Here is a 16509-nt window from a genome sequence, read left to right on the forward strand (position 1 = left end):
CCTAGTTATCCCTTTGAAGCCTTGTTTATATTTCTTTGTTTTTCCCTCTTTTGGAACCAATATACCTAAAAACAAAAACCATCAAAACAAGTTCATGTTCATTGAACTACGCTCGACCTGATTCCGAAAGGATACGTAGGCAGCCTCACTCTGGGGTTCGGTCACACCAAAACAAAAATCCACATGTCCCCAGTATTCAAATAAACTGGGGCATGGTTTTATTTTATTTTCGATGGTTGTTCCATCAAAATGGGTCCAAAAGTTGTAATTCAGTTGAGTATTTCTTTTTACCTTTCCCTGCTAAGACCATCTGATCAACTTTTGAGAATGCTAAGTCAGTATACTACGGGTGATGCCTCAGTCATTGTAAAGAGAGAAAAATAAATGAGAGAGTCTTATTAGTGAAAACCCTCACAGGCACTATAAGGCAATGGTGAGTTGAGAGAAAGATAGATGAGAGAGGTCAATTGGTGAAAACCCACAAAGGGCATCATTGATTGATTTAAGGCTTCGTACATCCCGACACAAGCATGGTCAAGACAAAGAACTCAGTTTCAAAGTTAAGTTTACAATAGATTTCGAGAATTAGACGATTCAAACGGATCGGGCATCCAGTCCAAAGTGCATGTCATGTTCATTAAAGTCAGCATATTTCCTCTAAATAAGTCCTTTCTTATTCTTTCCTCTGAAAGGGACACTTCTTGATTAAGTTGTAATACCTATTAGTTCACCTTCTTATTTTTTTTCGCATTACTTTTTTGAGTCCCTTTCAGTATAATCTTGTCAAAGCAAAGCAAAGAAAAGGCCGCAAAATTGGTTACAGTTTCCCCGTTATATAAAGCAAAGATTGTTGGGCATAAACCGTATAGGAAAAGGCATAAAGCCATCTGCGATTTTCCTTGACGAGAAAAAGGCTGGAAGGACTAAACAATGTTCCAAGGGTCAACAAAAGTTACTCAGTTAAAAGATTTTTGGGAAGCAAGGTTGTTTGCACCATGAACACAAATGGTGATAGGCGCAAAATGGTTAGGTTTTGATGTTGAGAAAGAAGATCTCCAGAAAGAAAAGACAGAATCTCCCGGCAACTTGTACAATCATCGACGGAGTCAGTTTTTCTAACAAGTGTAATAGACGCAAGGTCAAGTCGCCCAAGAAATCAAGGCCACAAACTGACCACCATTTTAAAACTAACAAATCTTTCTTTGTTCAGAACAGGAACATAACAATTTTAGGAAACAGTTCGTGAAAAGACAAACACCACCAAGTGAAGTTCTCAAATACTTGATTTCCTTCTAATATACATGTAATCATGTTATTTTTAGTTTCATTATAGGGAATCAATACCCTATCTTCACCTCAGGGTACTACATCCCCTGGTTGCATTTCTTATTGCTAACATAGGGTACGACATTCCCTAGTAGCATCTCAAAGAGCCACATGCCTCATCGTTTTGCCAACATAGGATACGACATTCCCTAGTAGCATCCCAGAGTGCCACAAGCCTCACCTTATTACCAACACAGGGTACTACATCCCCTGGCTGCATTACTTTCTGCCAACATAGGGTACGACATTCCCTAGTAGCATCTTAGAGTATCACAAGCCTCATTTTATTGCCAACATAGGGTACGACATTCCCTAGTAGTATCCCAGAGTACCATGAGCCTTATATTATCACAAACACAGGGTACTACATCCCCTGGTTATATTTTAGTGCCAACATAGGGTACAACATTCCCTAGTAGCATCTCAGAGAGCCACGAGTCTCATCTTATTGCCAAACACAGGGTACTACACCCCCTGGTTGTATTTCTTATTGCAAACATAGGGTACGACATTCCCTGGTTGCATTTCTTATTGCAAACATCGGGTACGACATTCCCTAGTAGCATCCTAGACACCACGAGCGTCATCTCATTGTCAACATAGGGTACTACATCCCCTGGTTGCCTTCCTTCTTATTAACATAGGGTACGACATCCCCTATTATTCAAAAAAAAAAAATTCTTTTTTTTCAATTCCTTATTCTGCAATAGCAAAGATAGTTTAATGTGTTTTCAATAACTCACAAAAATTTTCTAGTGCAAACTGGGGCAGAAAATATTTGTTCGTTTTGTTTGTTTCCGATGGCTTGTAGGTTTTTCTGCAAAGTAAAGATTGGATGTGCAAAAATAAGATTCCAGCTCTCGCCAGAGAAAGCGGAATGTTTGATCTCAATACCAGCCGAACCAGCTTTGGCATAATGCATGCATAGACATATGATTTCAAGATCCATCTTCTCATCATCTGATCAAGGAACAAGCTGTGAGAATATTTCATAGTCTGTTGCATCGAGAGCATCAAGTTTCAGTCTAAAGTCAATGGGGGAATCAAGTCAAGAATCAAGACGAGACTTCAAATGGTATTAAGATAGGAATTTTGTAACTCTTAGATTTCAAGAGTATGTAATCTTCTTTTCATTTCGATGTAATAGTAGGAACCGCGGACCGAAACTTCGACGGAACCTCACTCGACTCTCCATCGAAGCATACTTCATCTCTCTACTTCCACTTGAACTACACGTGACCTGATTCCCTTATAACCTGGGACATGTAGGCTGCCTAAAATCAAGGCTCGGTCGCAACACCTTCTTTTCATTTCTTTTCCCTTTTAAATAATAGGGTGGTCAAAAATTAGTCACCTTGTTCATTTTCTTTGCTTGAAAACTCTTCATGTTTCCAAGCAAAGAGGGGCATGCTGTGAATACCTAATTTTTGACCGCACCCAAATTCTATACTATTTTAGTGTAAATATTTCTTTTAGGTCTAATTTTAATATTTTAAACTTTTATCTTACTCTTAATAGGTTTTACTAAAAAGAAAACTACAAAATATAACCACATTCTTAGAGTATAAATTTTATTTCTAAAATAAACAAAATAAAAAAAATAAAAATTTATATATATATATATATATATATATATATATATATATATATATATATATTTGGTTTCTATTTTAATAAGTAAGCTATAAAATATTTCTTAGTATTATTTAAAGTACATGTAAATATTTAGTTTTTCTATATTGTAAGAAATGTTGGTTAATCTTTATATCTTTATAATTTAATTTATCTTTTAAAATAAAAGACAAAAAAAAGTAAACTAAATAAAACAAACGTAAAAATCTGATTTAATAAAGATAAACAATCCCATAATCCCCATTTTAGTCTAACTAATCCCATGATCTACTCTCACCCTACACCCCCACCTTGCACGTCTCTCCCTCACTTTACACTAGCACATACAATCATGCCTCACGATTCCTCCACATCCCCTTTCTTCTTTTCCATCAATACAAACATTCTATATATATATATATATAGCTCAAACACAAACTAGAAAAAGGGAGAGGCAATATTTTGAAAAGGAGAAAATTTTGAAACAGAAGGAAAAATAACGTTGAAAAGAGAAAATAAAATACTTCAATAAAGAAGGAAAAAAGTAACGGAGAGTGAGAGAAAGAATCAGTTCTCTTATAGGAAAAATTCACGTGGAGAAAAAGTTTTGGTTAAGTTATTCAGTTCAAAGCCGGAATTCGAGATTTCGTTCGCGGTTCTGAGTTTGCGGTTCTAGAAAGTTAGCGTTGCTAGCTTTGGAAATCAGTAGATTAGCCGTTGTGTTCTTATTCTGTGATCTTCGCAAAAGGTGACATTCAATTCTTTCTTATCAATTAAAAGTGATAATGAGTTGAAGCATGATATGTTTTTTCTTGTACTGTGTATCTACAATCTTAAAGGATCATGAATTGGAGATATGGGTAAAGAATGGTATTTTAGTTTTCATGGAGTTAAAGCATTATGTGATTTTTCTTCGGTTTACTAAACTTAGCCTTAGAATAGTTTAACAAGTGCAAAAGTTTTCATTAATGAAAGGGGAGGGAGTCAACATGGTTAATTTTAAACACTACTTCATATTGAACTGTGGTGAACTAATTTTTATAATATTAGGATAGGTACTTTATGTAGGTATTTCTTTAAGAAGTTGAACAAGTAGTGTATGTCTTGAAATAATATTAGGTTCTTTTTTTTTTTTTTTTTTTTTTTTTTTTTTTTTTTTTTTTTTTTTTTTTTTTTTTTTTTTTAGGTTTAAAGATTTGAATTAATTTGGGTTAATAGTTCTTTTTCTATATAAATACATAATTTTATGTTCATTATGCGTCAAAATGATTAATACATGAGGGACAGATTAGCTAATGCGCCAAAAGGATTAATACATGAGGGACATATTAGTTAAACTTTGGCATGTCTTCTTAAGGTGACTTTGGATCATTATTCTTCATACTTCGTTTATTTAGTGATCAATTTTTATGCTTGCTGCATTTTTTCGTATGTTAAATCCTAAAAGAATTCATTGCTAGCTGTTGCTAAGACATTAATGTCCTAGTAGGGATCATATTTCACAAGTAAGTAGAAATATATGAAGAGTATTTTCTTTAGTGTTAGATGAAGTTTCAATTTTCAGTGGGATATTTACATTACCGTAGCTAGAATTGTTCATTGGTTTCCCACCATGAAACTGTTCCTTCTAATTTTAAAGCATGTATTAGTCCCATAATTTTGGCCTAAGAATAATTTTGATGCATTGTAATTTGTCCTTGTATTAAATAAAAGGCTTTTTCTTAGATATACTTATCCAGTCATTAGTCCATCACATGAATTTAATGGTTCTTTTCTTAGGTCGTGTAATCCGTCTCACATAGAAGAGGTTCGGGGATGTTTTCATAATTTGGGTTTACATAGAAGTTTAGGTCTGCCGATTTAAAAAATAAATATTTGTGAAGTCCATATATGGGTTGCGAATTAATTCAAAACCGTTGAAAAAAAGTGGTAAAAGAAATTGTGAGCGAGCGAGCGAGATGAGTTAGGAACTAATTCAAGACTCGTTGTAATAAATAAAATATTAATATACAAATAAATATCTCAGATCTAAAAAGATAAATAAATAAAATACTCTAAATACGCTAGTATGCTTTAGGCACGTGTTAATCAATTGATTATCGTGATTATGTACACGTCCGCGTGACATAGTTATGATTTGCCAAATTAAAGGCAAAGTATGCGTTCGCGCGACTTTGACAAAATGATCTTAAAAATAATAAAGTGTTATTAATTGTGTATACGTACGCGTGACATGATTCTTGACACACCAAACAAAACGAATACACGTACGCGTGATTCGTTTCAAGATAATTCCATAATTATGAATAATAAAGCAATTAAAAGCGGTAAAAAGGTAAATGTACATAGGTTCTAAAATGAGTAATTAAATAATTTAATTAAGTCAGGTATGATTAAAGCGACCGTGCTAAAATTACGGAATCCGAGAGTGCCTCACACCTTCTCTCGGGTTAACATAATTCCTTACCCGGTCTTCTGTGTTCGCGGACCGTAATTTGGAGTCAAAACTTCCTTGATTTGGGATTTCAAATAAACCGGTGACTTGGGACATCAGAAATTATCCCAAGTGGCGACTCTGATTAAATAAATAATCCCATTTCGAATAATGTCACTTAAATTGAAAAAACTTGAAAAAACTCCTTTCTTTCTTATCCCACGAGAAAAGGAGAGGTGTGACATCACTTGTTTTTTGAAGTTATTCGTACCTGATTATATCAACAAATCAGTTAATTCTGAAAATTTTAAATTTCAGAGCGAAGCTTTCATAGTAGTTAAATAAAGACAGAAATAATGCCTTGGCTTAATGCTATTAGACTTTCTAACTGTTACTTTAGAGTCTTGAAATTCAAACTGGTCAACATGTAATTGGTTTAGATGCTCGACAGCAGAACTAACCTAACAATACAAATGCAAAGAACAACCATATCTTTTTGGGCCCATGCGTAGCATGGGCTTTTTACATCTAGCATGGTAATAAACACGTACATTTGACCAAACTCTAAATTAGTTAACAAGTTTGAGAAAATTCTGTCTTCAGTTCGCCTCTCTTTCTTTTTGTCCCATGACATTGGTGCGAACGGATGCTAGAGTCCGTGGCGGACCCACGTGGTGGCTAGCGGGTTCAACTGAACCCACTTCACCAAAAAATAATACTGTATATATGTATAAATTAGGATTAAAGCTGTATAAATTTTGTATAAATATTTTATTTGAACCCACTTGACAACTACTATTTTACGACTAAAGTTATATACTTTTAAGATTGAACCCGCTGGTACAAAATTCTGGGTCCGCTACTGGCTAGAGTTTCCATCTCGTGACTATGTTAGAGGTAAAATAATTGCTATATAGCTAGAGTTATCCTTAATGATAAATTTGAATTAATTTTATCTAATTGGAAATATCTTTTTGAATTGTAGAAGTTTTATGATTGTTCTTTCTCAGATAACTATGTATAACATTGAAATATATACTATATAGACTGTCACTATACAAAAAAATATACAAAATAGATTGTCACTATACAAAAGATATACTAAATGTGAGCACTTAATTTTTTACCTTGCTTGAATTTTTCACCACCTTTTAGTATGTAAATATATTTTAAGTTTAATCTACATATTTTAGCTCTTACTTCACCTTTTATAGTTATAACTTAAGAAAATTATATCACATATCTTACTACCAACACATTTATTCCCTCACAACTCACACTCCTATTCTTCCTCTTTAACAACTCATACTCCCACTCTTTCTCTTTAACAACTCACACTCCGTCATCTCTCTCTTATATAAAAACACACACTCATCACACAAGAAGTGGATGATTTTTCTTTACACAACAGAGAGAAACAGGAAAAAATAGAGAAACAAAGCGAAACAAATAGAATACAGAGTCCATCTCTCCTATTTCCCAATCACCACGAAAATGCCAGGAAAACTGGCCAAAACCAGCAGTGAAACCTCCTCCAAAGTTATCCCAAATTTCTGCTCAAATCTCACCCCAAATATGCAGCAAAAACAACTATGAAACAACCCTGAACTAGCCCCAAAATAGTTGCGATGTCGCTGCCAAATAGCCATGGAAACCGACACACAAGTAGCTGCGTCCACAACCATGGATGCCGTTTGAGGTTTCATAAATCACTCCAAAACAGTCCGCTTCTGTCTCTGTTAAACCTAGTTGAAGTTCGAAGTCTAAGAGATCCGTTCGAGGTCGACGTGTGAGTTCTCCGTCCGAAGGTTCCTGTTGGTTGAGCTCGTTTGTTGCTCGGTCTGTTGGGTTACAAGTTCTCATCTCTTGATTCATCAATAAAGGTCCATTCATTATGTTTATTTTGTCTCCATTTCAAGTTACTTGTGATTTTAATAAATTATTATTCTTTTGTGTTAGTTTGCCTTAGAGGTCTAACTGTTTCTTTGATATTACATAATTCTCTGTCATGATTTTCTTTATGAGCTACGTTTACCATGCTTTGGTTATTTGCCATGGCAATTGGACTGCCACAAGTTGCTAGTCGAATTAATTAGTACATGTATGATGTGTTTTATATTGTTTCTTTTCTTTTGTCATTAAAGTTCTATTTAGTTTATAGGATTTGCATCACTTCTTTTGCATGGTTGGGCCGTAGATAAAGTCAGCAGGACTTGGGTAGTGATTTTAAAATTGCAAAAGTATGTGACTTTTAAACTTAAGTTTTGATTCAAATTTGTCACCACCCAAAATCCTAACCTGCCGTGATGGCGCCTATCTCAGTACTAGGCAAGCCGACAACATCAATAACCCACGATTTCCTTTAAATTTTTAAAAAAACATAACGTTTAATATAATACCAAAGATCTAGCAATTTCTGATACAACACTCCCAAAACCTGGTGTCACTGAGTACATGAGCATCTAATAAGAGTAAAAGTCTAGAAAATACGGTCTATAATAGTATGAGACCAAATACAATAAACAAGGAGATAGAGAAGGAGAGACAAGGTCTGCGGAATACGACAGCTACCTCAAAATCTCCTGAAAATCAACTGCGCGAAATGATCAGCACCCGCTATGTTCAGGAACACCTGGATCTGCACAAGAAGTGCAGGGTATAGTATGAGTACAACCAACTCAGCAAGTAACAATAATAACTAAGGAACTGAAGATAATGACGAGCTACACAGTCATAGTTCACTTTTAGTAATTTCATCAAAGAATGGATATGCTTTCAAATCCGGCAATTTAAGTCAAATCAATTTATACAATTCAATTTCAAGTAATCCGGATATAAATTCTTTCAGAGATTTCATAACAATGACAGATAGCAACCAAGTGCAACAACAAATGCAAAGCAAGTACAGCCTCTCAGGCAACAGTCACTCAGCTCGTCACAACAGCTCAACCACTCGGCTCTCAGCCCTCAGCGCTCACACTCAATGGGTATCTGCGCTCACTGGGGGTGTGTACAAACTCCAAAGGGGCTCCTACAACCCAAGCGCCATAATCTGTACGGACAACTCACGTGCTATAATATCCTGCATGGACAACTCACGTGCCATAATATCCTTACCTCACCGACAGGCCCTCGGCCTTAATCAGTCCTCAACCTCTCAAGTCTCTCGGGCTCTCAGAAATCACAAAGATCAGCCCAAACAAAGATAACATAGTATATCAACAAATATCCAGAAAGACTGAGGTATAATACGCAAGAAAAATCATGACTGAGTATAAAACATCAATTAGCAAATACTTCAACAAGTACGCGACCTCTACGGGTCTCAACAGTACTATAACATAGCCTAAGCATGACTTCTAACATGATGTATAATCAAATTTCTTCAACATATAGAGATCATATAGCTAACAATAAATTATTCAACTTTACAGTTTCCCGGGACGGACCAAGTCATAATCCCCTCGGTGCATGCCCACACGCCCGTCACCTAACATGTGAGCCACCTCCAAAATAATAATATGATACCAAAATCCGGGGTTTCATACCCTTATGACCAGATTTATAATTGTTACTTACCTCAACCCGTATAATTCTTTATTCTGCTATACCCTTTCCACGAGAATTGGTCTTCAAAAGCCTCGTATCTAGCCATAATTAATTTGATTCAGTCAATACCAATTATTGTAATTAATTCCATAAGGAGATACTAATTTTTTCCAATAAAATCCATAATTAACTCAAAAATCGCTTGTAGGACCCACGTATCAGAATCCCACAAAAGTTATAGAATAAGAACGCTTATCCAACCACGAGTCCAACCATATAAATTTCACCAAAATCCGACACCAACTCGACTCTCAAATCTTCAATTAAAATCTATGAAGATTTCTACCATTTTCAACCCAATTCTTACCCATTTGAACTTAACAATTTTTCCACAACCTTATTGGTATGTATATATGATACTCTACACCCAAGAATCATACTATTAATCACCCATCTTTACTCCAAACCCAAAATTGAAGAATTAGGGAAAGAAATTCTTACCTCTTTGAAGCCCTAGCAAGATCCTTGTGAAATCTTCAAACCTTGAACAAGAATTGATGGGTAAATCACTAAGTCTTCACTTTCTCTCTCTAAAATGCTCTCACCTCTCTCTAAAATATTAGATTTTGGCTAAAAAATGAGCTTCAAGGGCTATAAATCGAAGTTGGGTCGGGTCAAAAATTAGAAAGAATGGAAGCTCCGACGCAGTTATGCGATCGCATAACAGGTATGCGGTCCGCATACCGGCCGCATAATTTGGCCTCCAAAGCTGGGCGTTACTGACCGGGTCTGCGGTCATTATGCGGTCTGCATACTTGTTCTACGATCACATAATGCACCGCAAAACAAGTCTACGGTCGCATAGTGCATCGCGAATTTTCCTCAAATCTTGCCCTTCTCCTGTTCCACTTGCGACCATTATGCGATCCGCAGAGTGATTCTGCGACCGCATAGTTGTCCCAAAAATGACCTTTTTCCGATATAATATTCCTTTACACATCGGTGTATTGTTCAACCTATAATATTTGTACTAATCGATCTACCTCGGCACCACCAAACCTTAATTTTCTTAGCAAAGTTTCTCCGTGGTCGTTACACATAAGTTAATATCCCATCAACCTTTTCAACTTAAATTCTAAACCTTGGAACTAAGCGCTCCAAATCATTTCAAAACATCACCGAACCCAAACCAATTACCCTGGCAAGCCAAATAACAACTGTAATTCACAATTTGAGCAGTAAATGGGGGAATGGGATTGCAATAGTCAAAATGACCGGCCGGGTCGTTACATTCTCCCCCTCTTAAACAAACGTTCGTCCTCGAACGGGCTTAGAATCATACCCGTAGTCTCAAATAGATGTGGATATTTGCTCTGCATCTCCTGCTCAATCTCCCAAGTAGCTTCTCCAACTGGCTGGCCTCTCCACTGCACCTTCACCGAAGCTATGTTCTTTGATCTCAACTTTTGAACCTGCCGGTCTAAAATGGCCACCGGCTCCACATCATAAGCCAAATTACTGTCCAGCTACACTGTACTGAAATCCAAAATATGAGACGAATCCCCGACATACTTTCCAAGCATGGATACATGGAACACTGGATGAACACCTGATAGACTAGGTGGCAAGGCAAGTTCATAAGCCACTTCTCCAATTTTCTTAAGTATCTCAAAAGGCCCAATATACTGAGGGCTCAACTTGCCCTTCTTCCCGAACCTCAACACACCCTTCATGGGTGAAATCTTGAGCAGAACCTTCTCCCCAACCATGTGAACAACATCACGAACCTTCCTGTCGGCATAACTCTTCAGTCTAGACTCTACCGTGCGAAGCCGTTCCTGAATTACTTTAACCTTCTCTAAAGCATCCTGAACCAAGTCCGTACCCAATAGTCTAACCTCACCTGGCTCAAACCAACCCACCGGAGACCAACCGTCTCCCATATAAAGCTTCATACGGAGCCATCTGAATGCTTGACTGGTAGCTATTATTGTAAGCAAACTCCGCGAGTGGCAGAAATTGATCCCAAGAACCCCCAAAATAAATGACACAAGCGCGTAGCATATCCTCCAATATCTGAATAGTGTGCTCGGACTGTCCGTCCATCTAAGGGTGAAATGTTGTACTCAACTGAACCTGTGTGCTCAATTCTCGCTGCACTGCCCTCCAAAACTGTAATGTAAACTGCGTGCCCCGATCTAAAATGATGGACACTGGTACACCGTGAAGGCGAACAATCTCACATATATAAATCTCAGCTAACCGCTCCGAAGGATAATTAGTACCAACTGGAATAAAATGCGCGAATTTGGTCAACCGATCTACAATCACCCAAACCGCATCAAACTTCCTCAATGTCCGTGGAAGCCCAACTATGAAGTCCATGGTAATACGCTCCCATTTCCACTCCGGAATTTCAAGTCTCTGAAGTAATCCTCCCGGTCTCTAATGCTCGTACTTTACCTGTTGACAATTTAAACACCGAGCTACAAACCCAACTATATCTTTCTTCATTCGCCTCCAGCAATAGTGTTGCCTCAAATCCTGATACATTTTCGCGGCTCCTGGATGAATAGAGTACCGCGAACCGTGAGCTTCCTGGAGAATCAGCTCACGCAGACCATCTACATTAGGCAAACATAGCCTCCCCTGCATCCGTAATACACCGTCATCTGCAATAGTGACTTCCTTTGCATCGCCGTGCTGAACCGTGTCCTTAAAGACAAGCAGATGGGGATCATCATACTGGGACTCTCTGATGCGATCATATAAAGAAGACCGAGTAACCACACAAGCCAAAACTCGATTCGGATCGGAAACATCCAATCTAACAAACTGGTTGGCCAAAGCCTGAGCATCCAATGCTAAAGGCCTCTCTGCTACCGGTAAGTATGCTAAGCTGCCCAAACTCTCCGCCTTACGACTTAAGGCATCGACCACCACATTGGCCTTTCCGGGGTGATAGAGAATTGTGATATCATAATCCTTAAGCAACTCCAACCACCTTCGCTGCCCCAAATTAAGATCCTTCTGTTTAAACAAATGTTGTAGACTCTGATGATCGGTATACACCTCGCACCCGACACCGTACAAGTAATGCCGCCAAATATTCAAGGCATGAACAATAGCTGCTAACTCCAAATTGTGGACTGGATAATTCTTCTCATGTACCTTTAACTGTCTGGACGCATAGGCAATCACCCTACCGTCTTGCATAAGTACTGCACCGAGACCAATACGCGACGCATCACAATATACAATATACGACACTAAACCTGTAGGCAACACCAATATTGGAGCTGTAGTCAAAGCTGTCTTGAGCTTCTAAAAACTCTCTTCACATTCATCCGACCACTTGAACGGAGTGCCTTTCTGGGTTAATTTAGTCATAGGCGATGCAATAGACGAGAAACCCTCCACGAAATGACGATAATAATCGGCCAAGCTGAGAAAACTCCGAATCTCAGTAACTAAAGATGGTCTGGGCCAATTCTGAACTGCCTCTATTTTCTTCGGATCCACCTTAATTCCTTCACTGGACACTATATATCCCAAGAATGCCACCGAACTAATCCAGAACTCACACTTAGAGAATTTGGCATAAAGCTTCTCCTCTCTCAATCTCTGCAACACAATACCCAAGTGTTGTGCATGCTCCTCATGGCTATGTGAGTATACCAGGATATCATCAATAAATACTATGATAAATGAGTCAAGATACGGCTGGAATATACTATTCATTAAATGCATAAATGCTGCTGGGGCATTGGTTAGCCCAAAAGACATCACGAGAAATTCATAGTGGCCATAACGAGTTCTGAATGCCGTCTTTTGAATATCCGAATCCCGAATTTTCAACTGGTGATACCCAGATCTCAAATCAATTTTGGAGAACACCCTCGCTCCCTGAAGCTGGTCAAATAAAACATCAATACGTGGCAAGGGATATTTATTTTTGATTGAAACTTTGTTCAACTGCCTATAATCGATGCACATCCGCATAGTACCATCTTTCATTTTCACAAACAGAATCGGTGCACCCCAAGGTGACACACTAGGCCTAATAAAACCCTTTTCAAGGAGTTCCTGAAGTTGCTCTTTCAATTCATTTAACTCAAGTGGTGCCATACAATACGGAGGATTAGAAATGGGCTGAGTGCCCTGTACCAAGTCAATGCTGAAATCAATATCCCTGTCAGGTGGCATACCCGGCAGGTCTGCAGGAAATACATCTGGAAAGTCTTGCACGACCGGTACTGAATCAATAATAGGAGTATCTGCATCAACATCTCTCACAAAGGACAAATATGACAAACATCCTTTTCCAACCATACGTTGGGCCTTCAAATAAGAAATTACCCTACTAGGAACAAGATCTAGAGAGCCCCTCTATTCAACCTTCGGCAACCCCGGCATCGTCAATGTCACAGTTTTTACGTGACAGTCCAGAATAGCATGACATGGAGACAACCAATCCATACCCAGGATTACATCGAAATCAACCATACCGAGTAATAAAAGATCAACCCTAGTCTCCAATTCCCTAATAGTTACCACACACGACCGATAAACATGGTCCGCAGTAATAATATCACCCACCGGTGTAGATACACTAACATGTGAAACAAGGACTCACAGGGCATATCCAGATAATTAGCAAAATACGATGATACATATGAATAAGTAGAACCAGGGTCAAATAATATAGAAGCCTCCCTATGGCAAACTGAAACAATATCTGTGATCACTGCATCTGAAGTAACAACATCTGGCATGGCAGGAAAAGCATAAAATCGGGCCTGACCACCACCTGATCGGCCTCCCCCTCTTGGGCGACCCCTAGCTGCCTGACCCCCACCCCGAGCTGGTTGGGTGGGTGGTGTAACTGCTGGTGCTGGTGCCGTTGGTCGAGAACTCTACTGTGGATCCCCACTCAACATCATAGGACAATCTCTCTTAAAATGACCCAATTCTCCGCACTCGAAACAAACCCTCCTCTGACGAAACTACTGCTCCTAATAACCCAAAGAATTACCTGTAGAAGCCTGAGCGGACGAGGCCTGATGAGAACTCTGCGCTGGTAGTGCACTGAATAAAGACTGGCCTGAGTGAGCACTGTAAACACCGTGGCTAGCTGATGCACCATGATGGACTAGACGATCCGCCTGAGTGTGTCTGTAAGAACGGCCCCTACCGCGGTAAAACTGACCCCCTGAAGGAACACCGCTGAAATCACCGGAACCACGAGGCCTATTTGCCTCCCTTTCAACCATCTCCTGGCTGCGAACCATCTCAATCTGATGAGCAATGTCAACAACCTCGTTGAAAGTAGCACCAAACACTCTATCTCTAGTCATGAGTAAACGCAGCTGAAAAATGAGGCCATCTATGAACCTCCTGATCCTTTCCTTGTCTGTAGGAATCAACTAGATAACATGACGGGCCAATTCTAAAAATCTCATCTCATACTGCGTCATGGACATATCACCCTGACGAAGCTGCTCAAACTGTTTGCACAACTCCTCTCTGCGGGACTAAGGTACGAACTTCTCCAGGAATAGACCAGAGAACTGCTGCAAGGTAAGGGGTGCTGCACCAACCGGCCTACACCTCTCGTAAGACTCCCACCATCTGAAGGCAGCCCCAGAAAATTGAAAAGTAATGAATGAGACCCCACTGGTCTCCAGAATACCCGCTGTCCGAAGTATCCGCTGACACTTATCCAGAAAACCCTGAGCATCCTCTGACTCAGCACCGCTAATAGATGGAGGTCGAAGCCTCTCAAATCTCTCAAGTCTTCTCTGCTCATCATCTGCCATAACAGGAACTACCGGGGCCTGAGTAGCTGCAACCGGCTGGCCTGGTAGTGCCCCCAGTATCTGAAGTCCCTGTACTACCTGGTATGGAGTACGGGCAACGGGGGTATGAGTACCTCCCCCGGCCTGAGAAGCGGCAGGTGCGGCCTGAGCTGAAACCACCTGAGCCAGACCAGTGCAAGCTGCCAATATCTGGGCCAAAGTCTCCTGAAGGCGTGGAATCTCAATGGGCATAACTGGTGCTTGAGCTGATCCAGTCAGCTCAACTATATCTGGAATCTGCTCCTGAGCTGGAGCAACTGGTGGTACTACAGGTACTGGTCCAACTGTGGTACGAGCTACACCTCAACCTCAACCTCGACCCCGGCCTCTACCACAGTCTTAATTGGTGGCACTACTGGCTGATCGTCTGATCCAGTAGTACGTGTTCTCACCATCTATGAGAGAATAGAATAATATAAATTTATTTTCTTGAATTAACAATTTCGCACGATGGAACACAAGAAAGTAAAGTTTTCCTACGGTTTCTGCAGCCTCTTGAAGATAAATACAGACGTCTCCATACCGATCCGCAAGACTCTACTAAACTTGCTCATGACTCGTGAGACCTATGTTACCTATGCTCTGATACCAACTTGTCACGACCCAAAATCCTAACCAGTCGTGATGGCGCCTATCTCAGTACGAGGCAAGCCGACAACATCAATAATCCACGATTTCCTTTAAATTTAAAAATAAAACGTAATGTTTAATATAATACCAAAGATCTAGCAATTTCTGATACAACACTCCCAAAACCCGGTGTTACTAAGTACATGAGCATCTAATAAGAGTGAAAGTCTAGAAAATACAGTTTATAATAGTCTGAGACCAAATACAGTAAACAAGGAGATAGAGAAGGAGAGACAAGGTCTACGGAACACGGCAGCTACCTCAAAATCTTTTGAAAATCAACTGTGCGAAATGATCAGCACCCGCTATGTTCAGGAACACCTGGATCTGCACACGAAGTGCATGGTGTAGTATGAGTACAACCAACTCAGCAAGTAACAATAATAACTAAGGAACTGAAGATAATGACGAGCTACACAGTAATTGTTCACTTTCAGTAGTTCCAGCAAAGAATGGACATGCTTTCAAATCCGGCAGTTTAAGTCAAATCAATCTATATAGTTCAATTTCAAGTAATCCAGATATAAATTCTTTCAGATATTTCACAACAATGACAGATAGCAACCAAGTGCAACAACAAATGCAAAGCAAGTACAGCCTCTCAGGCAACAGTCACTCAACTCGTCACAACAGCTCAACCACTCGGCTCTCAGCCCTCAGCACTCACACTCAATGGGTACCCGCGCTCACTAGGGGTGTGTACAGACTTTGGAGGGGCTCCTACAGCCCAGGTGCCATAATCTACACGGACAACTCACGTGCTATAATATCCTGCACGGACAACTCACGTGCTATAATATCCTGCACGGACAACTCACGTGACATAATATCCTTACCTCATCGACAGGCCCTCGGCCTTAATCAGTCCTCAACCTCTCAAGTCTATCGGGCTCTCAGAAATCACAAAGATCAGCCCAAATAAATATAACATAGTATATCAACAAATATCCAGAAAGATTGAGGTATAATACGCAAGAAAAATCATGACTGAATACAAGAAATCAATTAGCAAATACTTCAACAAGTATGCGACCTCTACGGGTCTCAACAGTACTATAACATAGCCTAAGCATGACTTCTAACATGATTTATAGTCAAATT

The sequence above is a fragment of the Nicotiana tomentosiformis genome, chromosome 9 (genome assembly GCF_000390325.3).
Source record: "Nicotiana tomentosiformis chromosome 9, ASM39032v3, whole genome shotgun sequence".
Lineage (NCBI taxonomy): Eukaryota > Viridiplantae > Streptophyta > Magnoliopsida > Solanales > Solanaceae > Nicotiana > Nicotiana tomentosiformis.